This window comes from Drosophila novamexicana, unplaced genomic scaffold (assembly GCF_003285875.2).
Source record: "Drosophila novamexicana strain 15010-1031.04,08,12 unplaced genomic scaffold, DnovRS2.1 tig00000108-arrow-pilon, whole genome shotgun sequence".
NCBI lineage: Eukaryota > Metazoa > Arthropoda > Insecta > Diptera > Drosophilidae > Drosophila > Drosophila novamexicana.
Window position 1 is genome coordinate 5,166,676 of NW_020824772.1, and position 23,248 is coordinate 5,189,923.

Below are 23,248 nucleotides of genomic sequence, written 5' to 3' on the forward strand. Positions count from 1 at the left end.
GATTTTTAATTAAGTTTATTTGTCGTTAGCGCGTTGGCTTTTGTTGTTTTAAGTTTTTCTAGTTTCCTTCTCAATAACTGATTGATTTTTCTCCAAAAGCTCTTTTTAATTGAATTTAAGTTTTCGTACGCTCGATTTGCTATTAGAATGTGTGAATCAGCTTGCGTGATAATTCGCGACTTACGAAATATATTTATATATATATACATTTACCCAAGCATATAAATATAGATAAGTTTAAACACGTTCCCATTCATTACCCTATGTCGTGCCTATCTCTGCATGATTGGATGATTAATGCACGGCGCTGGCGCCTTCATAAAATGTTATTGCCTGATCTATCTCTATCGATAAGGCACACAAGTATATATACATCATGCTTGCCAAGATTTTGCCTTCAAAAATTCTAATTAGCTGAGCTATCGCTGTCGATCAGAAATATTTATATATGTTTAATTATGTATATAATATTTTATTTTTATTTTCTGCTCAGATTGTGCCTACAATTTGATTGACTTAGCTGAAATAAATATAAGTTTTGCTTAGATTGATAGATATGCCTGTGAAATCTATACCAGGAATTTTCATTAGATGATAATGTGTTCTAATAGCTCCTAACATATAATTTAATACAAATTTGTATTCTTAATTTATTTATTAACTTAAAGAATTGCTTATTTCCTTAGATTTCTTTGAAAATGTTTATTAAATAAAATTTATATTGTTTTTCTTTACAGGTACGTGCTACCGATTATTCCTTATTATAATTCCTACAAAATTGTCTGAACCGTAAGTAAAGTTCTACAAAATAAGCAGAATTATTTTTTCCTTGGCGCATGCACAACAACACATGTCGTCGCTATTATGTTTTTGTTTTGACTTCAAGTAAAAATATATATAGCTAAAAAAATAAATACAAATCAAAGTAAAAAATATAAAAAAATTTCCTAAACGTGCATTTTGTAGAAAAGTGCTATCAACAGCACTGGCCGAATGCAAGTAGCGCCATATGACAACCAGAATTGACCGACAGAAGCAATTCGACTGTCTGCCAAGTGCAATATGCAAACGGAGGCGCAATTTTACAATTCTTGGCTAGCCAATGCGGATGATCATGTTGATGATGTTGTACTTGGATGACGTAATTGTCAAGCTGCCCCAAATGTATTGCATAGCTTAATTAGCATAGTGTCTGTTGACACTAGAAGCGCCGAGTCAAGGGATTCGCACTCGATATATGCATATGCATTGTATGCTTGGACTTTATCAGCTGCGGTGTGAATTAGTCATCGGTTGAGTCAAAACAAAAAAAAGAAAAAGAGAAACAAAAACAGCTGAAAGAGCCGCACAGTTGGCTTTTACTTTGATGTTTTGCACGTTTTATTGTTGGTGCATTTCCTTTTAGCCAGCAGTTCCTGTGGTGGCCAGCTCAAAAATCCATTAGGCATGTTAAGTACATTTTAGCAGGCAGTCAACTTCCCAACTGACTCCCTCGCCGACTGACTGCCATTTTGGGGCTGTTGTCTGTGGTCGGCAGCTCAGTTTCTCAGTTCTCAGACCTCAGTTCTCAGTTCTTGGCAATATGTGCCGCTGCATGAATGGAAGCAATGAATGAGTTCATCGGCGTCAGCATTTGCCATTTTTGCCGGCTGTGTTTTGTTTAACCAAATAATAAAACATGCGGCCAGTCTTGTGGTTTGCGTCTGCGGACTGCGTGGGGTGTCCAACTGTCAAGTTAGTCATCGCCAGCAACACACATCATCATCATCATCAGCAGCACGATTGGGTCTTACGAGGAAACGCAGCGCTTGCAGAGTTGATTGCACTTTGTCAGCGCTGAATTGATAAGCCCACTGTTTAGTTTCTTCGGCGCACAGCAGCCCAGGCCCAGACAGAGACGCACAGACAGCCAGTCAATGGAGATAAGAGAGCTCACTCAGTTCGTCTGCTAGCAGAAAAACATTTTCAATTTGATTTATTGCATGTAAATTTATGGAAATTTACTGCGGCCCAAGTATGCTGCACCGTAAACAGAACCGAATCGAGCTGAACCGAGTTGAGCTGAGCTGCGGCTGAGCTAAGCTGAACCATGCTCATGGCTTGATAAAGTGTAATACAAGCCAATAGTTTGTTATTTATATACATAAGTACTATCTCTATCTATGTGTGTGTGTGTGTGTGTGTGTGTGTGTGTGTGTGTGCGACCAATTGCTGCACATTCCTATTTTATTATATCATGTGCTCGCAACATTATCGCATATGGTGCGACTACATATTATCGCCTGAGTTTCGCCTGCCCCCAGCCCCCAGCTGCCAGCTCCCAGGTCGCAGCCCGTGTGCAATTCTAGTCTATGGACGGTATGTAAAAACAAGTTGTAGAACAAGTTTCCAGACGCCTTTTCGTTGCCGTGCACACACAATGTATCGAGTACTCGTAATATCTACATATACAGAAGACAAGTCTTAATTACCCAACATTTATTTGTATTTTTATTTAAAATTTCCGAATTTTTTCGTTTATTTTTGTTATTTTTTATTTGTATTTAGTGCGCCTGCGGCGCTAATGAACTCGCTGTCTTGTTAATAATTATTAAACTTTTTGGTTTGTTGCTCGTTCGTTGCTGTTGTTGTTGTTGTTGTTGTTGTTGTTTTTGGTGGCTGCTGTGGCTGTTTTTAACGCGTTCAACTGGCTTTTGAATTGATTTCGGCAATTAAAGGCCTCTAAATGAAATTGAAAACGCTGAAAGCTACTCGCGAGTGCGCAAAAAAAGTTTCAAGTTATTATAAATATTTTTGTGAGACACTCGACAGCGCTTTGATTGATGGGCGTTCAAGCAGCGTCAGCAATTGTTATACAAAATTATTATAAAAGAGAAAAAAAAAATCGAAAATGGCAATTCTTGGTCAAGAGTTACTCTGTAATGAGGCTTAGGTTTACTTTCTTGTTCTAAATTTGAATCCAACTTACATAAAGGCATGGGGCTTCTGCAATTTTTGAGTAATAATTATTTGACTTGAATATTTTGTGACTTATACCAATGTAATTATTTGTAAAAATGTAAAAACCTGTCAGTCAATCGTATAGGGTATTCAAATAACTTACATACTATCTATAAACCGTTCTGTTTCTTTTTGTGGTTTTTGGCAGCACACGTGCGTGGCTTAAAGACTCTTTGGGCTCTCTTATCACTGACCAAGCTTCATTCATTAGGGGCTGATAAACTGTTTCCAGTTCTTTTTTTCGACTCTTGTGTCGATTATCTACAAAACGCATACGAGTATGTGTGTTGGTTTTCTCATAGATAGCGAGGGTTTCATTTCGGTGTTATTTTTTTTCTATATATTTTTCCTCCGTGTTTTTTGTTTTTTTATTTTATTATATCGCTTTGATAAAAGTTGGCGTTATGTATATGCGACTTAATTAGTTTGCTATGGCTACGTGGGCAGCGCGGTCACCTCGACCGGATCTCTTGGCTATCATCGACAACGACTTGTGTGAGAGTCGAAAAAAAAAATTAATTAGAGACGCCGTAGCACTGATAAGCAAATAAAAAAATAAAAACAAATAAATTTACGTGTGCATAAATATATTCCAAACTGATTTGGAAGCTGCCGCAAGTAGCTGAGCCATGCTCCAGGTAGAACTTTCTTCAGATTAGCTTATGAGTGTGGACATGCAGTGGGTCGCCAGAAATGGAAAAGTCAACCCGATTTCATATTTAAGTAATACGGATTGCTAGACAGTCAACACATTAGAAAAATTAGATGATGTCGCTAGAAATTAGCTTTCGTTTTTTTTGTATACAATTTGTATGTTATTTGTGCGCCAGCCATCCAAATCTGTAGTCTCTGTAGTCTCCACATGTGCGTCAGCCTTGAACAATTGCCAAAATTTGCCAGGTTGTTTTTCTTGTTATAGAAATTTTATAGTATATAGTCTAGAGCGTCTAATACTACGCCTTCCACTGGCGCGTTGTTGATTTTTAGCAATCAAAATTTAGATATATTCATCATCTCATACGTGTATACGTGTGCACATAGTCTCGCAGGGCGGACATTTAGTTAGGAGAGTCGTAAAAAATTATATATGAAGTCCGAAAGGCTACAAACGTCGCCACTTATAAATACCATAATAAATTGGTTAAGGTCGAATTGGACATAAATCTATGAGGCAACAAAAACGGCCGAAAAAAAAGCCGTATGAATTTTGTGGTTATAGCAACGGAACCCGAAGATACCAATATAGAATCCAATATCTATGATGGTGCTTTAACGAATGTTTTTCTTTCGTGTTTTCCATATATTTTATGAATGTAATCAACAGTTTATTGAGACGCGCAATGTTAACGCACATATGGAATGGCTAGATTAAGGTCCGCCAGTGACGTCAGACTGGGTCCGTAGTTGTTGCTGTTGCTTACAACGCCCGGCCATAAATTATGTAGAGTTTTATTTATAAGAAATATGATTTACAGCACAAGTGCACAGGGCGACTATGTAAATATATTTGCATGCCGACAAGTCAATCACCACATGACGCTGATTAATTTAATCGCTGACTGCGACTGCCGCCGCCGGCGCTGGCCAAGAAGCCAAATGGTTGGAAAAAAGAAGATTGTACATACATTATTTGCGCTGCCTCATTATAGAATTTATAATTAAATGCAATTTTTTTTTAAAACAACTTCAACTATAGCTGCGAGGAGCACTGACCAGCGCACAGCTAAGCGAAGCGATTGAATACTGCACACACACACAGAGACTAACACAGCACACAGCGCGTCCGTCAAATAACCGCAATTGTAATTATTTTTACAAAATGCGCTCGATACGCTCTGTTTGAAATAAACAACGAAAACAAATGATTAGATGCGAAAGCCATGTTGTTGTTGCTGTGCGGTGCCTTATAGAAATGGCTAAATAACAAGCCACACATGCATATGTATAGTGTGTGTGTGCGTGTGTGTGTGCGTGTGGCTGTGTAGACATTGTAACAAACGCGTTTGCTGATAGACGACGCACTGGCCGCCTGAGTGACCATTACAAATGTTCACTTAGCCGGGGCATAGATATGACCACTAAACCAAACCGTCGCGACTCCTAAAAGAAAGATACTCTACTCAGCGGAAATTCCGCATCGTCTGCCGTTTGCAGTTTTTTTTGGTGTCGTTGTTGATTATTTCTACAAAAGCCACTAATGGATTTTGATATGCACAACACAGCAGCTCGCACACACACACACTCACACACAGCAACACACACACACTCCTAAGCACGCATATTTCTATTAAGATGATGCGCCTTGGCCAATGGCCACTCTCCAGTGGCAGCCACTCGCCGCTTTAAGTTGCTACTTTTTATGCCTGCCGCGTGGCAAGCAGCTTGCGGCATGCGGCATGCCAGATAAAGTTCTTGCGCTTTTCGTGAAAGTGCAATCGTTAGAATGCGCACTCTTGCTGCGGATTGAGCGAGGGCTGTGAGGGGTGTGAGTGGTGAGGGGTCTGCAGAGTGAGTGGTACATTGGCCCGTTTAATTATCAAAGACATTTTTCTCAACGGCCATCATTTTGGGCTTGGTCAGCGCGCTGATAGTGCGCCACAGAGGAGTGGCAATGTCTGTGTGGCAGTGGTCGTGCCTGGGTCCGGTTCGATGTATTTAAGGCGAGGTCAAGCCAACGGCAGCGGCATTAGCTGATGAGCCCAACCGCATGCCGGACGCCCTGTCAGAGAGTGATCTAATGTGCGATCCAGGAAGCGCTTTGCCAGCCGCCAGTCGCCAGTTGTTTGCCAAAATAGCAAACAGCAAATAGATGCGGCTTGACGAGGAGCAGGCCAGCAGTAAACAAAGCCAGCGGCTGAACTTGCCGGCTATGGGTTAAACATTAAATGCCAGGCATAAACAGCAATATGGCAGGCACAAAGGGCTGCCAGGGCAGGGCAGGGCGTGGGTGCGGTACGCGAGGCAGCGTAACCAACGCTAAACTAATGGCAGCCGCGCTAGCGTAGCACGGTTCAATGAATTACTTCATTAGTGCAGGCGTGTTCCGTGTGGCATGCGTTGGTCGACGTCGTCGCCGTCGTCGTCGTTGCGGCCATGTATCTCAAAGATACACGCCAACCAGCCAGGCAGCTACCCAGCCAAGCGTCTGCCTGGCTGTCAGACTGCGCCGCTGCCGCCACCGTTGACTTTGCGACGTTGCAACATTGCGAGTGGCAAGTTCTGTTCTTGCGCCTGGCCAGGGCTCACTCACAAGTTGTTCGCGTCAACTGTGCGTGGAAATTAGCTGCTGTTGCCGACTCCTGTCCTGTTGCGGCCCGTTGGGACGTAGGACTTCTCCAGTCTATCAGCCTTAATTGCGGAAGTTATGAGCATGGAATTTTAATTATTTCACTCGACTGGCTGCTGTCGCGCCGAGCCGCTGATGCTCTTGCATTGTTAGCTCGTTTACAGTTAGTCGGTGTCAGAGAATGTTTTTTTTATTTTGACTCTCGGCAAACATCCGCCGCGAACCTTTTTGTGGCAAGCAGCTGTAGCTGCGGCCCCGTCTGTTTGCATTCTTCATTTGTGTGGCGGCGGCGGTGTCGGTGGCGGCATCGTCTGCTCGTGTGGCTTAGAAAGTGTCAAGTCAAATGATTGCATTGCAGCTGTACCCAATTTTCTCCATATTTAGTTCTAGACATTTCACCAAACGTGACACTTTCAAACGCTTTCAAATGTCGGACGGCCATGACGATTTCCCAAATAGCTCGCCTGCAGCTTGTATCTTAACCCAACAGCAGCGCCAGCAGCAGCTGCAGCAGCAGCGGCACTCTGATCCAGCCATGCGGCTGCCTAGCTCTTGGACTTTCTGTGCCAAGCTAATTTGTTATAAGTGCGCGTTGTTTACTTGGTTGTTGTATGTGTCGCAGAAGCAGCAGCAGCACCAGCAGCAGTCAGAGCAACAGCAACAGCAACAGCAAGCTGCGTTGGAGTTGCCTTCTAAAGGCCAAGTGGCTCCGTCGCTGCACAGTCACCCGTCAATTCTTCATTCCGTCAGTCTGGCAGTAAACTTCCTTGCTTGTTTTCAAATGCAAGCAAACAAAAGCATCAACACAAAACTGGCTAAGAGCAGCCACTGCCCAGCTGATGGCGATGTTGATGTCGATGCTGCTGCTGCTGCTGCTGCTGCGACGGCTGCTGCGACTGCCTTCTGAGATGGATGGAGACGTCGTTTAAGATTAAGACGACTTCTTTTTACAGCTGCGACGACTGCAACGTTTTTGTATTTGTAGCTTGTTGCTGTAGTTGTAGTTGCAGTTGTAGTTGTAGTTGTTGCTGCATTAGTGTGCGTGCTGCTGCTGCTGCTGCTCCGGCTGCTGAGGTGAGTGATGATGATGAATGTGTTACAACGAAGGTTAACGACTTTCAGCTTTATAAACAACAACGCCAAAGCAGTCGGGGGCAACAACAATGCAGCTGGCAACAGCTGATTATGCAGACGCTTTTCTACAATGGTGTTGTATTAGCAGCATACTGAATATGCCTTAAGAAAACATGCGTGGCGTCTAATTAAGCCACCAATTGGCTAATAATAAATGCAGTCAAATGGTTTCGAAGCAATTTAAATAAATGCGACAGGCAAACGAACTGCTGGTTAACCAGTTTGGCGCTTGGCCAAAAAGGCGCGTTTTAAATTTCAATTTGTTGAAGAGTCAACGTGTTGTCAATGCTTGCAACTATTGCTGTTGCCTGAAAGTTCTTGCGACTCGCTCTCTTTCTCTCTCTCTCGCAGTCGCGCCTAACAACTAAATTACACTTGTCTGCATGTTAACAATTTACTCATACACTCACACACACACACACACACACACAAATACACTCTCAGATGCGAGCAATAAATGTAGAAGTGATATCCAACCAAACGAGCAACACTCAACTGCAGTCAGTTAGTCACTTTGGCCAGTCAGTTTGTCTGTTGGCATTGGCTTGGGCCAAGATTGCAATGGGGTTAGCAGCGCAATCTGCTCAAATATAGATAGCTAGTTAGACGCCTGGCACAAACCAACAAACAAACAAACAAACAAACTAAGCGCAGTCAGCCGCTGCCTCTGCCAACTGGCAACATGTGTAGCCATGTTGCAACAGCAACAACTGCAACAGCAGCGGCAGCAGCAGTAACAACAACCGGCCTGCTGCTGCTGCTGCTGCTTGGCTATTCTAATTGCGCACAAGCTTAGCAGCTTTTAGTTACTTTGTAGACTTTTAGCTGCCATCAAACTGGCGTTGCTCTTGGCCAGTTTACGGCTTTTGCATACAGATGCAAACAAATTTGTATGTATGTATAGCAGCTGCAGATAGATTTACACATGTATAGATACTGCGGACAGCTGTGGCTCATTTATGCAATTGACTAAAACTCAGACGCTGCGGTGCCACAGCGGCTGTTGTTGTTGTTGTTGTAACTATAAATTGCCCGCCAAAGTGTTGCTCAATAAACGTTCTATTGAATTTTGCAACACCTTGTCTAAAAAAGGCTAACTGACTAACTGTTCTGTCAAAATGTTGCGCCTGCCCACGTTGTTTTGGTCCAGGCAAACACAACAAAAAGCGGCAACAACAACAACATGTCTATAGTCCCTGCATTGCATGTGGCATGAAATTCAGTTGAAAATAATGACACACCCGTTTCAATTTATAGTTGGTGTGCGTCGCACACACACACACACACAGATACATACACACAAGATACACATCTCTGGCGCTCATACATAGATTTTTCACTTGAAAACAAAATGAAAATTACTGAACTGTAACCATATGTGGCGGCCGTGGCCGCCCGGCTGGCTTCATGCTGCTTTATGGCTATGTCAACTGTATACCCTGCCTTAGAGCTGGGTTGCCCGAGCTGTGTATGAAATATGTAACTATACACGACGCTCATAAGAAGGTCTTTGCAGAGATTTTGATGTCGAGTCATAAAAAAAAAAGAAACAAACAATTAATTATGCTATAAAAAGCGCAAAAGCAACTGTTAATGAATTTGTGCAAATATATAATTAAAAATATTTGTTAAGGTATTTTAGTAATGCATCTTTAATGTTTTTCGAATTTGTTTTCAATGCCCATGTGCTGTCTTTTTAGCGTTTTGGTGTTTATAGTTTTCCTATTGGTTTTTCATGCCCCACTTTGGATTTAAAGCATTTTCCAAACGACCGCCCACAATTTATTTGCTTTGGCGATGTTAAAAAGGTCAATTACAACTTATTGCCGGCTTTTCAAAAACCCATCAAATGCGCGACGTTTGCCGTTACGCTCTCTTGGCTGCCACAGCTGCTATGGGTCTAGTTTTGTCTGGTCGGGCCTGTGGACCATGTCCTATGATCGTACAATTTTGATTAGCAGCAAACGACAGGCGACGTCAACAATTTAATTGCACATTTGCATTAGAGTGGAAAGCAGAAATGCAGTCCAAACCTGGGCCTGTCATCGGGAGGGGGCCGAGACCAGAGCTACTGCTGGCAGCTCCTGGCAAGCGGTTTCCATTACAATTGCCAGGCGCAGGCCAGGTTTGATTTCTTAATTGTCGCTAAATGCGGGACTGCCAAACATTGTCTTGAAACGATGTCGTCGCCGTCGCCGTCGTCGTCGTCTGGGGCCGCATTATCGTCGATCATTTTGTTTGCAATGAGTTTTTGTGGTTGTTGTTGCTGCTGGGCACACGAAATGAATGTTTGAGCATATACACAGCTGTAAAGGAATTGTCGAACGACGATCATGGTGGTAATTTCAGCAACCATGGCCATAGAAATGGAAATGGGCACGGGAATGGAATTGGGAACGGCAACGGGAACGGGAACGGGAACGGGTACCGCATGCGCAATTGTCATACCAGTTGCCAGTTGGTGGTGCGGCTGTTGCTGCCATTGTTGTTGTTGCTGCTGCCGCTGCTGCTGCTGGTTGGGGTCGTATTTTAATTGCTTCAATTTTAATTTATTTTTATTTATCTGCCTTTCTGCGGCTCTTGAGCACTTGAGCTAAGCATTTTTGGCATGCTTAGTTGAAATGTTATCGGTCTTTATATATGTATATTCCCGTCAACCCTCATACGATATGGTCTCTGTCTGCATGTAATTGAGGTACCTGCATAAGTTGCGCTAGGCCACGCAACAGTGGTGGACAAGGAAAACATGGTATCGCACTGTGTCAAGGGTCAGTTTCTGTGGTGCTGATAGATGTATCGCATGCAGCAAAAGTTTTCCATTTCAGACCCATAAACTATGCTTTAATTATGCGCGCATTCATTTATTTCGTTTCGTGGTTAAGCCTTAGTTCGCACCCACTCTACTCAATGAATAAGTTTCGAATACTTTCACTACTTAAAACACTAAAATAACTTATATTTGGTAATTTTTGGCTCTCTTAATTTACATTTAAATATAATTTTCGGTTTGGCTTTTAATATTTCGGGGCCTGCCAACAGTTTCTAATCTCTTTTGGCTGCCCGTTGACATCAAAACGCAGTTTTCAAAAGCAGTTTTTTAATCGCCAAACTGTCAGATAAACTTTACATTTTATTTGACAAGCACGCTTGGCATACACAAAAAGCCAAAAACTCTCAAGCAAAATGCGTACAACAAATTTCTTTTCGATAACGTGCACAAATACAACACGAATGCCAGTGGCTGCGACTGCGACTGTGACTTGAAAGCGCAACGCGGCGTATACGCAATGTGACAAGTCGCTCTCATGGCACATTAGTTGAAATTATGACAATTTTCCTAATACAATAATTCAAATTTATTTTTGTATGGCGGACAGCTATTGGCTCGTTATTATTAATTCAATTTGCTTTCGATTATCAGCAGCTAAGCCATAGATTTCGATTTTTCTATTGGCGCTCTTTCAAATGTTAATGCGCATTTTAGAGAGGCTAATCTATGTGATTTGTGGCTGGCACTGGACTTTTGTTTATTATTGTAATTATAATAATTTTTATGCAAAAATTTCAAAAGGTTACTTGCGCAAGCGAATCAGGCTAAAGGGTACATTTAACAAACGGATAAAATGGGTATATAAATCGTTGATTTTCAAAAAAAATAATTTAAGTTTTTAAATCTAAATTATAAATAAAATTAAAGAGTATAAACACATAAGTTATACATGTTAATATACATATATATATATATTTCTTTTAGCTTGTTCTACCTGCCTTTTGGGGCTTGGCATGCGTCTGGGCCATAACTTTAATTGCGTTGCCTTAGACAGGAAATGGCGCGCTGAATTCAACGCAAAAAAAAAAAAACAAGAAAATAACACAAATCTGGGACTTAGAATGTAAGATCATTTTGGTCGGCGGATATAAAGTGCTATAATTCATGTGGCGGCAACAACAATTTGATATCAAAGAGTTGTGTTGCCTGCAGATCGCATAAATTATGAACACCGTCGATTGCAGCCAATGGGAGAGTTGTGTGGAGTGTGCTTTTTTTTGTTTTTTTGGTAAAGGTGTTAGAATCTTTCGGTGTTTCGGTTTTTGTTTTTGGCTTTTATAAATTTATGGCGCCCTAAACAGACAGATATGCTCGGTGCCATTAGTGATTTATTGTGGGACAACAATCGATTGTGCACCCAAACCCTTGTATGTCCCTCTCTCCCTGTCCACCACCCCGTAGCTATCTATCTCTTGTTCTCAGAGAGTTTAGCTATATCTTGACATTGAAAACAAAAACCAAGTGCCGTTGAAATTGGGTTGGCTGTTGTTTGTTTGTTGTTGCTGCTGTTGTTGTTGCTGCCACATTGTTGACTGGCCAAGCGTGTGAATTCTGTTTTCGTTGCAACTTTCAAAGTAAAAAGAGACGCTGCAAATTAAGTCAAGGCTGTAGAATAACATTACTCATAAAGTCAAGCAGCTATATTGAATTTCATATAGTGGCGACTGCATTAAATTTCATTTGGAAATGCGCACCAAATGTGGGTGAATGTTTGCTCGAATACGATATCACGGCATCGACTTGCTAAATATATACTCCAAATCGGTATCAAGGCAGCTTTCAATATGTCTCAAATTTATTCCGAATTAAAGCAAGTCCGATAATAGAAATTTCTATAAAAATTTCGCATGAATACAATTTCATTGATAAGCTCGTAGCACACACGTAGATATTCATATACATGAACACACACATGCTTCCATATGCCAAACAAAGGATGGCTGAAAATGTTTATCTGACGCCAATTGCGATAAGATAAACAGCACTTGAACAAGCTACATATATTACGAATAAATACTGAATAACAATCGTTTTTATAGAAAATGTACTGCCAACTTAACTTTTATTCACATTTTGCTATATTACCAGAGTTCTTAAAATTAGGCTTGTCTCAATTGAATCTGGGGATCTTTAAAAAAATTCATTTCGGTTCGAGTCAGCTCAAACTCATTATTCACACAAACTGAATTACAGGCAGACTCCTCCGCAGCAAATGCATTAAGCTCATTCTCTTCAATCTGGGCATTCCAAGCCCTGACTATTTCCAGCGCCAACAGATATGTTTCCATTTCAAAAAGCAGTTCATTACTATTCAAAGCAATTGCTTGAATCAGCTTATATTTCAGGTGTTCCAAATTTAGCTTATTAAGCAGTATTCTCACTAAGCCCACAGGGCTTAAACCCACTGGCAATTGTCCCTCTTTTCGTCTGTATAGGAGTCGCGGGCTGAACTGCACCTTGGTTACACCTTCGGGTACAGCGAAAGCTGTCTCGCTTCTATCAAAGTCTTGGTAAATCACCGTAAGTAATAGTAATACTTTTAAAGTTCTCATTTCGATTCTGAGCTTCTGTACACAGAGACTTCTGAAAACCGACTAAAGTCGAGAAGCTGCTGATAAGTGTGGCGCCAAAGCTTGCATTATCAGATAGCCTCTTGACCTTGTGAAACCTCGTCTGTTGTTTTTTGTGAGTGTTCCGATTTTTACGAGCGTTCCTTTCGTTCCTCATTACCCTTTCCACATTGTACGTTTTAAATATAATTGAAGTATCATTAGAATTGTTACTACAAAAATATGTTTTTTTTTTTTAAATTACCGGTTAAGATTCCTGCAAGTTGTAGCTGCAACCAAAAAGTCACCTTGAGTAATATATATTTTAAATTGATCAGAGATAAAAAAAAAGTTCTTTATTTTAGAGCCACAATCTATGGGCCCTGCAATGCCTTTGAGCTAAATTATATTAACAAGTTTTATTAACAAGTTGTCTTGGGAATTTAATAAGCTTTGTCTCTTCATGAGGTCTGACATTTGATTACTCTCTCTGTCTCTGTATTTTTCTCTCTCTCTCTCTCTCTCTCTCGCTCTCTTTTGCTCTCTCTCTCTCTCTCTCTTTCTCTGTCATTTTATTCAAAATTACTTTGATCATAATAAAATTAATAATAGGTACAATAACAATAATAGAGTCTATACGTTTTTTGGATGCCTTTATTATTATTATTGCTTATTTGCCTTTCTGATAATTTGTTATTGCTTGCAGCAATAAGAAAGTTGCAGCATCGCACAAAGAAACACAAACATCGATTTTCTAGTCGACAGTGCTTGACTATAAGATACCCTATACATAGATCTCAAATACACAAACATCTACATATACGAACTCGGTTTCGCACAAACTGTATACTGTATTAAGAGACTGCTGTGCATATATAGATATCTTGACAATTTTTTGGGTATATACCCTATATAAATAGTGTAAAATGTAGTTATAAAGCTACAAAATATTTCACATACAATGTTGTGTTGTAGCATCCAGTATAAACAAACTAAGAAGCTTCCAGCTGTGCGCGCTGATTGCCATACGACACGATGCGTTTTCAAATACGTACAACTTGCAACAGAGTTGTTGTTGTTGTTGTTGTTGTTGTTGTTGTTGCTCAAATAGCGCATATGCCGCCTGCTCCCTTGGCGTCGCTGCTGTTGCAAAGCCTAAACGAAAATAGCAAAGATTGTAAACATTTTTTTTTCTGGGGGCATACACAAGCAAAGGCGGGTCATCTGAAAAACATTGCATTAACAATTAACAATTAATTTTGATTGTTGCTTTCGTTGGTTTCATTACAGATTCGAAGCGTTTCTTTCATGGATTAAGGAGTATTTCATTTTTACTGCGTGCGACCAGCTGTGTATAGTTTTTGTGTTTTCATCTAATTTCTCTGCTGTTGTGCATAGTGCGCCTTGGGCGCATGTCAATCATACGCAACGTGGTACGTTGTACAAAGCCAATCAATTGAACTAAAGGTGAGTTGGCATTTACTTTAAAATGAAACACATACATTTTCGAACATGTTTGTATGCAATGCAAAACGCTTGAAAAAGTAAAATATAAAATCGACAAGAGAGCATTTCATTGTTTTGCTTATTGTTCTTTTTGTTATAGCTATAAAATGTTCATTGTCATTTTTTTACGACATTGAACCTTGAACTGTACCGGCAATCATTCACACCAGGCTACAAATCAGCCATATGCTATGCTAAAAATTGATAAGCCACATGAGAACTCAATTATGTACTTGAGTGAAAAGCCTCCCTCAAACGTCCCCCGTCCTGTCTCTCTTTCTCTTGCTCCTGCTTACTCTCTCTCTCTCTCTCTCTCTCTCTCTCTCTCTCTCTCTCTCTCTCTCTCTCTCTCTCTCTCTCTCTCTTACTATATGTCTTTCTACGTATCTCTGTCGTTCTAAACTAAACAATTTTATCTGTGCTGTTGCTTTTTTGGCTTCGCTCAACTGCTGTCAATTTGGCTAAAAATAAATTATTACTGCATATAGTATATACAATATGATATCATGCCGCTTCGTTTTTGCCAATTAAAAAACCAGAAAATATCTGTGATTGCTGTTGTTGTTTTCTGTAAATTATGAGCTGCGATAATCACACTACGTGGCACTTTTCAGAATTGTTTGCCAGCTTTGAGTTTGGTCTAGTAATTAGCTGGTTGAACGTCGCATGCGTAGCTCAAATTTCAAAACTACATGCACTTTGCACAGATACTAAGCCGTAGCTGAAGCTAAAGCTGGAGCTGGAGCTGGAGCTGGTCGTGCAGGCAGCGGCTGGGTGTGAAAAGATTTATGTGCCTGGCAAGCATCTTGCTGCCGTCGGTGTTGTTGCAGTTATCAATGCGTTGGCCCCACAGCAGCCAACAGGCAACAGCCGCAGCAGGCACAACAGGCACTGCCTCCCAGCCCGAGCACATGCACATCCCAAGGCAGCTTTGGCTTTAACAGCAACTGCATTGGCAGCCATTCACCCGAACGATTCCAGTTTGCGGCCTCTGCTGTTGGTGGCATCTTGAGACATTTCATTGTATGGCCATTTATTTATGGTCTGCTCAGCTTTTTATAACTCTTCGATTTATATTGATTTGTAATGCACATAAAAAGGCCATCGCTTTTATATGCAGTTGACCTTGTCCCTGGCTCTGGCCAGGATCAACTGTCTGCTGCTTGTTGTTGCATTATTGTTTATTTTATATTGTTTTTGTCGCCATGTAAATGGTCATAGTTACAAAACACCGAAGGTCAGCAGCCAAAGCTTAAACAAAAACTATGCAAAATCCAGCAGCCGTCAATTTGCGGCCCGAAACCAGCGCGACGCGTCGGCTCACATTACCAAGCGCGTCAACAACAAGTGCAACGTGGCATTGTTGTTGCCGTTGTTTTTGCTGTTGCTTGTTTATGTCTGCAACACGTCACAACTGACGGCTTGGCCCGTCCAGGTGCAGCCCATGCCCAGCCGGGTGACATAACTCGAACTCAGATGGCGAGAGCTGTGCATACGTGCATTTTTGCATACCCTAAGTTAGAGTATCATACCTTTAACATGGGGTTTGATATGCGGAGAAGTGAAAATCTTATGTGCGTATCAAGTTCTTGCAGCCTGAGCTGGATCTATGAACAATTTGTTTCGAAAATTATACTGTTCTTTTTGAGCAGGGTATATGTCGCCTAATATTGCATATCTGAGCTGTCCTACCTTTTGCATCGTGGCATGCCACCTACAAGTAACCCAAATGACAGACCTGGACATGCCACAGATAACTTCATGGCCCAAAACGGAGAGCAAAACACTTGTGCATGCAAATATTTTAAAAATTTTTGTTGTTGGCAGAATTTGTTAGAAAATTGGCAACAGCGAAAAGCAACAGCAACGAAAAACTGCGCACATGACAATGTGTAAATTTATGACAGTGTTTATTGTTGTTGTTGGCGTTGTCGTTGCTGCATGTTGCATAAGTTTGCTTTTTGCCTGGCTTTTATGCGCACCGCAAATAGCAAAATATTTGCTTTATTAATTAGGCATGCAATTGCATGCAATGTTTATTAATAATATTTGTTTATGCCATGAATATTTCAATAATATTTGGCAATGCAGCTTTTAAGCTCGCTTCATGATTAAAACTTATGCACTTAGCCAGATGTCAACAATGCGGGTAAACAATTTGAAAGACAAAGAGATCACAAGCAACACGTGTGGACTGCATATATGATTAATGGAAAAGATGCGGAAGCCGATCAACTGTCTGATGCATCGGGGTACGGGGACGTGCAGTATGATAAGTTTGTTTTGTTATGGTTATAAATTATTGTTTGCTCGATTGCGATTTCGATGGAGATTGCGTAAATGCCAGCGGCAAAAGGCCAATAACCGTTTAAAGAGAACTGGTTCCGGTACCAGGAAATGGCTAACTAGTTCATCGATTGAACGATTGCAAAAGCTGCTTCCAAGAACCAAAAACAGCTTGTAAAATCTATCAGCAAATTCAATTTCAATTAAAATGCCCGTGTTGTGCGTATGCACATGTAAGTGTGTTTGTGTGTCTGTATGTGGGTGGAATCAGCTCACATATGTGCATACAGATATGGGTCAGAGTTAGTTATTAGCGGTTCAGTTAATGCCATGACCATGCACTTTCCGGAGATTTTTCATTGAAAATTTAGGCAAAGGCCGCACTGTTTGCTGATTAAAGGCGTTTTGCCTTAATGCCGAGGCTTTCACCGGCATGTGGGTCACCTTTCGCCGGCAAGAATTCCCATTCTGGCAACGGCACCACCACTCCACACAGATCTAAGAGAACGCGTTGCTCCTAATGAACTTGTTCTCGCAGCCAATGGGTAGCAAAGTTTCCCAACTTGTTTTGTGTTGTAGGTGTTTGACCCTCTGTCAAAGATTTTTGTTGTTTTTAGTTATGTAAATTTCGGTCGACACCGAAATTCTTTTTCAATAAGCTCAATTCGGGGTTTTTCCCTGTGAAGCGCAATCAATTCAAATTTAAATACATTAATCAATTCCCACAGCAAACATTTGTTTTATTTTTTTCTTTTGGTACGAGCTAGATCGCGAAAAAACCAAACAAAAATGAATAGAAAACAGCGACAATTTAATTATAACAACAAACAGCAGCAGCATCAGCGACGGCTACACGAGTGTATCTGAAATTGATATCGTGACTTTGTGTAATTTGTAATTTACGATGAGATCACTTCCTCCAACAATGTATCCGCTTGGACTCGGCCAGCCAATCGCTCGTCTCATTCTCTCATTTCTATTTTCCTTCTGTCCCATGAGCATGCCCCAAAACATACGTCAATTCGTCGCCAAGACGCAACAGAGCGGAGCGCCGGGCAGAGCTATCGGTATCTAGCTCTATGCCTGTGTGACAAGATAAGCTGCAAAGTCGTCGGCTTTGTGGCAGCTATGGCAGAAACCCCATAGCCAGATCCAGAGTCCAAGCTGCAGATCTCTGCAGTGCAATGTTTCAGTTTCTGTTTCTGTTTTTGGCTTGTGCCTGTTTCCAGTGCTGTTGCCGTCACTTGGCTGCTGCTGACTGACAACAGCGTCCTGCGCATCAGCATCTTTGTATCTGGGCATCAATGGCAAACGGCGCAAAAAGTTCAAGTGAGACAACGAAAAATTTGCATTCGTACTCGCATTCACAGTCACAATCGCATTCAAAAGCCATTGCCATTGGCATAGGAATTGGCTGGAGCCGTAGAGTCCATGAGTCCATTAGTCCATGGCTCTCGGATGTTGGCTTTAGGCTGTTGCTTGGCGTGCTTTGTCTTGTGCCGGGCTTTTCAAATCGCATAAATTAGATTTGGCATTCGGCTTTTGCAGCTCACTAATAAATTCAGAATGCGCAATTGAAATGAAAGCAGCAGGCGCATAAAATGTAAATCAAATGATTTTCTTCTGATTGGTCATGCATTTAAATCTTAGCTCTGCTTTTGCTCAGACGGCATGCATGCGGATCTCCGATTGCATTCGCAATCAAACAAATTATGTGGGGGCACTCTCATGTGACCAATTATTGCATGTGAGTAGCGATCGGAGCCAAATGCTAATGGAAAAGTTGGGCAATGCTGAAAACCTTGTAGAAAGTATAAAATAGAACATATGCAAAATAATCTTTGAAAATGTTGTAACAGACAATTTGTAAGTTATCAAAATATTTGGCTAGCTACTCAGGTACCTTTATTATATAAACTAGTACACATGCACTTCTATTTTATCTAGTGAATACTAACGAGTGAAATATTTAATAGATTATTTTATTATTTTTATTATAACATATATTCTACCGTCTTCCATCTCTAGAATATAACTTTTCGTCTCACACTTCTTTGTATATTCTCATTCTCATTCCTAACGTATGTATCTAAGCTCAAGCTATGATCAAGATTCAAGGCAATTTTAATCTAAAGTTGACCCATTTGCGCTTGAATTTTAGTTTGAAATTTGACCAGTCCTTGACCTTTGCATTAATTGTGATAGCCTTAGTCACGTCCGCCTTTTATGGCTACCGCTCTTAAAATCTATTATTATATTGTTAAAGTGAGCTCATTAAGTTGTAACAAGCGCTAGGCGGCAGTCTTTTATCTTAGTTTCAGCTCAGTTTCTGTTTTAACGTGCGTTTTTTTGAACTCATCAAAGTTGAGGGAATATCGAAAGCACTTATCGTTGATTTGCTTTTCTATTTTTGGCAAGCGCTGAACAAGTCGTTTAATTAGCTGCTAGCCCACGCAAAAGATTCTTGATTCTCAGATAATGTTGCAATATCAAATGGTTGCCTGCTAGTCAGAGATATGCTTCATAGCTTATTACGGCTGCATCGAACAGTGTGACAGATTTAAAAGTGTCAGCAGCATATTTAATGCCTACACTTGCCCGGACTGAGACTTGGGACTGTCTGACCAGCGGATCGGCCTACGTTCTGGCTATTGATTTGTCACTGGATGGCACTGCTTGGCTGGCAGCCTCTTTAGGCGGCACAAATAAACAGCCTGTGACAGACGCCAAAGCTGCTTTACATGTGCAGCGAAGCGTGTGGGCAATCGCCTGACAGTTGGGCAGGCCCCCAGCTACAGCTTGAGCTACAGCTACAACTATATATTCAGCTTCAGCTCCAGCTCCAGCAGCCATTGCGCTGTGACAGTCAAGAATGCCGCAAAAGATTCTGAAATGTGGCGCGTAGGTCGCTAATCAGATTTGCTGCGATGCTCCGCAGATGCTGTGTGAGAAAAAGACCTGTTTTAATTACACAATCGATGGGCAATTAAACGTTGGGTGGCCCACTGACCAGGCAGAAACTCTGCCTGATTGCCAAAGATGGCCTCATAAAAAGTTAGTCATAAAATTCAATTGAGAATCGAGAGAGACTCTCAAAAGTCAGACTCGCTTTTCATATGTGCCGCGGGTGCAACGCAGCCGCTGCGATTGCATAATTTCAGTTGAAGTAATCAAGCACACACACAGACACACACACACCCAGTGAAACACGCAGAGGCACAACAGAGTTAATTTCAGTAAAGGCAAACAAACCCAAAGCGTCGACGACGCAATGAGTCTCGGGCTTGGCTGTGTGGTCCAGACTCTTGCCAAGCCCAGGCTCTTGTTGTTGCTGCTGCTGCTGCTGCTGCAGGCGACGTCGCTTTGCGTGCATTCGGCGTCTGTGCTTGTGTCTGAGTTTGGACTTGCAACTTGCAACAAAAAGAGAAATAACCTAAAATTACCGCCGCCAATTTAATAGTCACACTTGCCACAGCAGAGCGCCCCAGTCTTGGTGCCAGTTCCAGGTCCCAGCCACAGCCATAGTGGCTGCTGCAACAAAGCTGAAATTACAAAGTCTTACAACAACAACAAGAACAACATGCATGCCCCGCCTGCTTGGCGTCGGCGTGTGAGGGCATTAAATACTTCTTAGAAATGTAAAGATACATTTTTGTTTTTTATTTATTTTTTTTGTTTTGTCCGAGTATCTCTAACAAACGTTGGCCGCTGTCTCAGCTGGTGGTGGGTGGGAGCATGCGTCGCGGGCTCATACGTATTACTCATTGCTGCCTCATGCTGCATGCGTTGTCTAGTTTTGTTTAGTTTCGGTAATAGTTCTTATGAAAATGTGCAGCCTCATCGTAATGATGTTGATAAATACTTCAACGACAACAACGCGCAGCCGACTAAAGTGGATAGAAGGCAGCAACCCAAACCGTTTGGCTTTTCAAAGCTGGCTTCAAGGTTTCAAGGTTGCCTCAAGGGTTGACTGTGCCAGGGCTAAGGGTTGCGCATGTCGAAGGGCAAAAGGTTACAGCTAATAGCTGATTCTAATATTTTTCTTAAGGCAGCTGCACGCTCAGATTTCCAACACAAATAATGAAGTAATTGAGATTTTTTTTGGGCTGATAGCAGATCATATAAGCGTCGTCCCTGCCCCTACCATAGGCATTTCCTTAAAAGCAAACGCATCCAAATTAAATTTTCAACAGCGATCGATCAAATTCGAAATGGAATCGCACACACACACACATACATATATATGCAGGCCAGGTTAAGGAAGGGTATCGTATGTCAAGCAATGCATTCGCATGCACAGCAAACTGCCAGCGGGACGGACAGACAAGCTGGTTAGATAAACAGAGGGACAAACCGACAAACAACGGGCGGACCGCCATACAGTGAGCGCCATATGTGCGTACACATCTTGCGCCTCATACATAAATATATATGTGCATATATGCCTAGTGAATATGTAGATGTGTGTGTGTGTGTGTGTGTGTGTTGTGTGTGTGTGCCTGAGTGGTGTACGTGAGTGTGCCATGGTGCCAGTCAAACATAAAACTACCGTTTGATCGATCGTTTTGATTAAAAATGCAACACATTTCTATATGATCTGTCACAGACAGCAGACAACAGACATCAGACATCAAGCTGAAAGCCGCAAAAGTCTTCGACTGCGGTCGGCGGAGAGACAAGCGAAATGTTTGTTAAAGTGAAATTAACGTCGCCAGCTAACAGCCTACCAATCAACAATGCCAGCACTGTCCAGCACGGTGCGAGTGCGTATCTGTATCTATGCTTGTGGCTGTATCTGTATCTGTATCTGTATCTGTATCTGTTTCTGCATCTGTATCTGTAGCTGCTTTAATGGTGGAACACACGCATCATCTTTGTGTGCGTGTGTCTTTGGCAATTGCAGACAAGCAGCAGCCTTTCATTGGCATGCAGTTGTCGCCATGTTGCAGAGTTGCCAAGCTGCCAAGCTGCTGTTCGCAACGCATTTTCCGCTTGATTGTTGTCTACGCTTCCTCAAGGTATATAAACCAAAGAAAACCGAAGCCAGCGGCTCATCTGGTTTCCAGTTTTGTTTTACAATTAATGAAATTCGATCGATTTATTAACTGTGTGTATTTTGCATTGCAAACTCCAACCCCCTCTGCTTCCATACAAGCATTCATGACGTTCATTAGAGCTTTGATCATTTTTTAGCTGCACTTTGCTGTCCGTTAACCTTCATTAGGCTTAGCTATAAATTGTAATTGTTGTTATTGTTGTTGCACTCGTTTTGTCGACGTTGTGTTGACAATTTCCGATCGTCATCGATTTCACAATTGAACTTTATTTATTTGTTTGTCTTAATGAACTGTGTGAAACAAATTCGATGTGGTTTGTTTGTGCTATATTTTGTGCAATCGCCAACACCCACCCACCGCTATAAAAAGCTGCCCCCTGGCCGGCCACTTGGCCAGGCAAACGCTGGGGCAGTGTCTTTGTTTAGCTTGTTGCTTTTGGCCAGTCGCTGGCGCATTTTTGTGCAGCTCAAATTGTTATTGCACAATTTTCTTTTTTGGGGAATTCAATGCAATCGCCACAACTGTTCGCTGTCCGGCCCGGGTGCGTGGCATGGTCCAGGGGCAGGTGGAGGGGTGAAAAAGTGTCGACAACAAAATGCGCCTAATTGTCGCCAACAGTTGTCGCACATAACACTTTGTCTTTGCTAATTTTATGACGCCTATTGCGTGTTTAATAAATTTGTATTTGTTTGCTTTTATACGATCATAAATAAATTCGTTTACATGCAATGTTTAATGCTGCGAGTAATAAAACTGATTTAATGCGAAAAGCCATTTAGGTTCAGTAGAAGGCTTCCTTTTGAACCAAGCACGTGGTCGCTGCACCTTTATGGGGCGCAGTTTGGACGCAGTTGAGTCACGGCTCAGTTTGTTGCCCCTTTGTGGCAGCAACAACATCAGTTTGACTACTGGGAATTATCATCGACACATTAGCATCTGCCTCCCCTCTTCCACCCACGTTACTTGTCTCTTTCTGGAGCGGTCAGCATGCAACCGTTAAAATTGCATGCCTTGGCACTGGCCATTATCAAACTGAGGCATCAATCTGGATGGAGCAGCAGGCAACACAATTGCAAATTGCAATTGGCTGGCCAATTACCAGGGGAAAATGGAGCAGAGCAGTCTAACTCCAGTCAAACTCTAAAACTAGTTTAGCTAGCACAGCATATCTATCTGTGGCCTTAAGAGGGTGGCCAAGCGGCTGCCCAGCTGCCCAATGATTATGCAATTTACATGATGTTCTCTATACTCTGCCCCCAGGGACAAGACGCCTATGTCAAGCTGATGAAGGCAACTGCTAGAAGAGATAAAGTGAGAAATTCTCTAGCTATGCTCCCATTGTTATTCCATTTGTATATAAATCATTTTTCAATACTGCCCAAATTAGAAACTAAATAATCATAAATAACTGGGTTAATTTGTAACGCTTGCGTGCATGCGTAATGAACCGTTTAACCCTATTAGCAACAGGCATACAGAGAGTACTAAATACTTGGATAGCTGGTTTCTTCTGTCTAGCTTTGCCTGTGATAAGTTGTTTTCAATTTCCCAACGAAGCGTACAAGTAGAAAAATCCATGTAGAGGGAAAATCTGTGCCAC

General features: G+C 41.7%; 1 protein-coding gene across 2 annotated transcripts in view; it reads left to right on the plus strand.

Moving 5' to 3' along the window:
- Positions 1-23,248, plus strand: part of LOC115771699 (rho GTPase-activating protein 7) — a 93,189-nt gene that overhangs the window by 7,588 nt on the left and 62,353 nt on the right. Inside the window, exons 2-3 of one of the 2 annotated variants that reach the window (XM_030717517.1) lie at positions 738-789; positions 14,090-14,266. The gene's annotated coding sequence lies outside the window, so the exon portion shown is untranslated. The remainder of the gene's footprint in view (positions 1-737; positions 790-14,089; positions 14,267-23,248) is intronic. The other variant, XM_030717516.1, reaches the window with a different exon arrangement.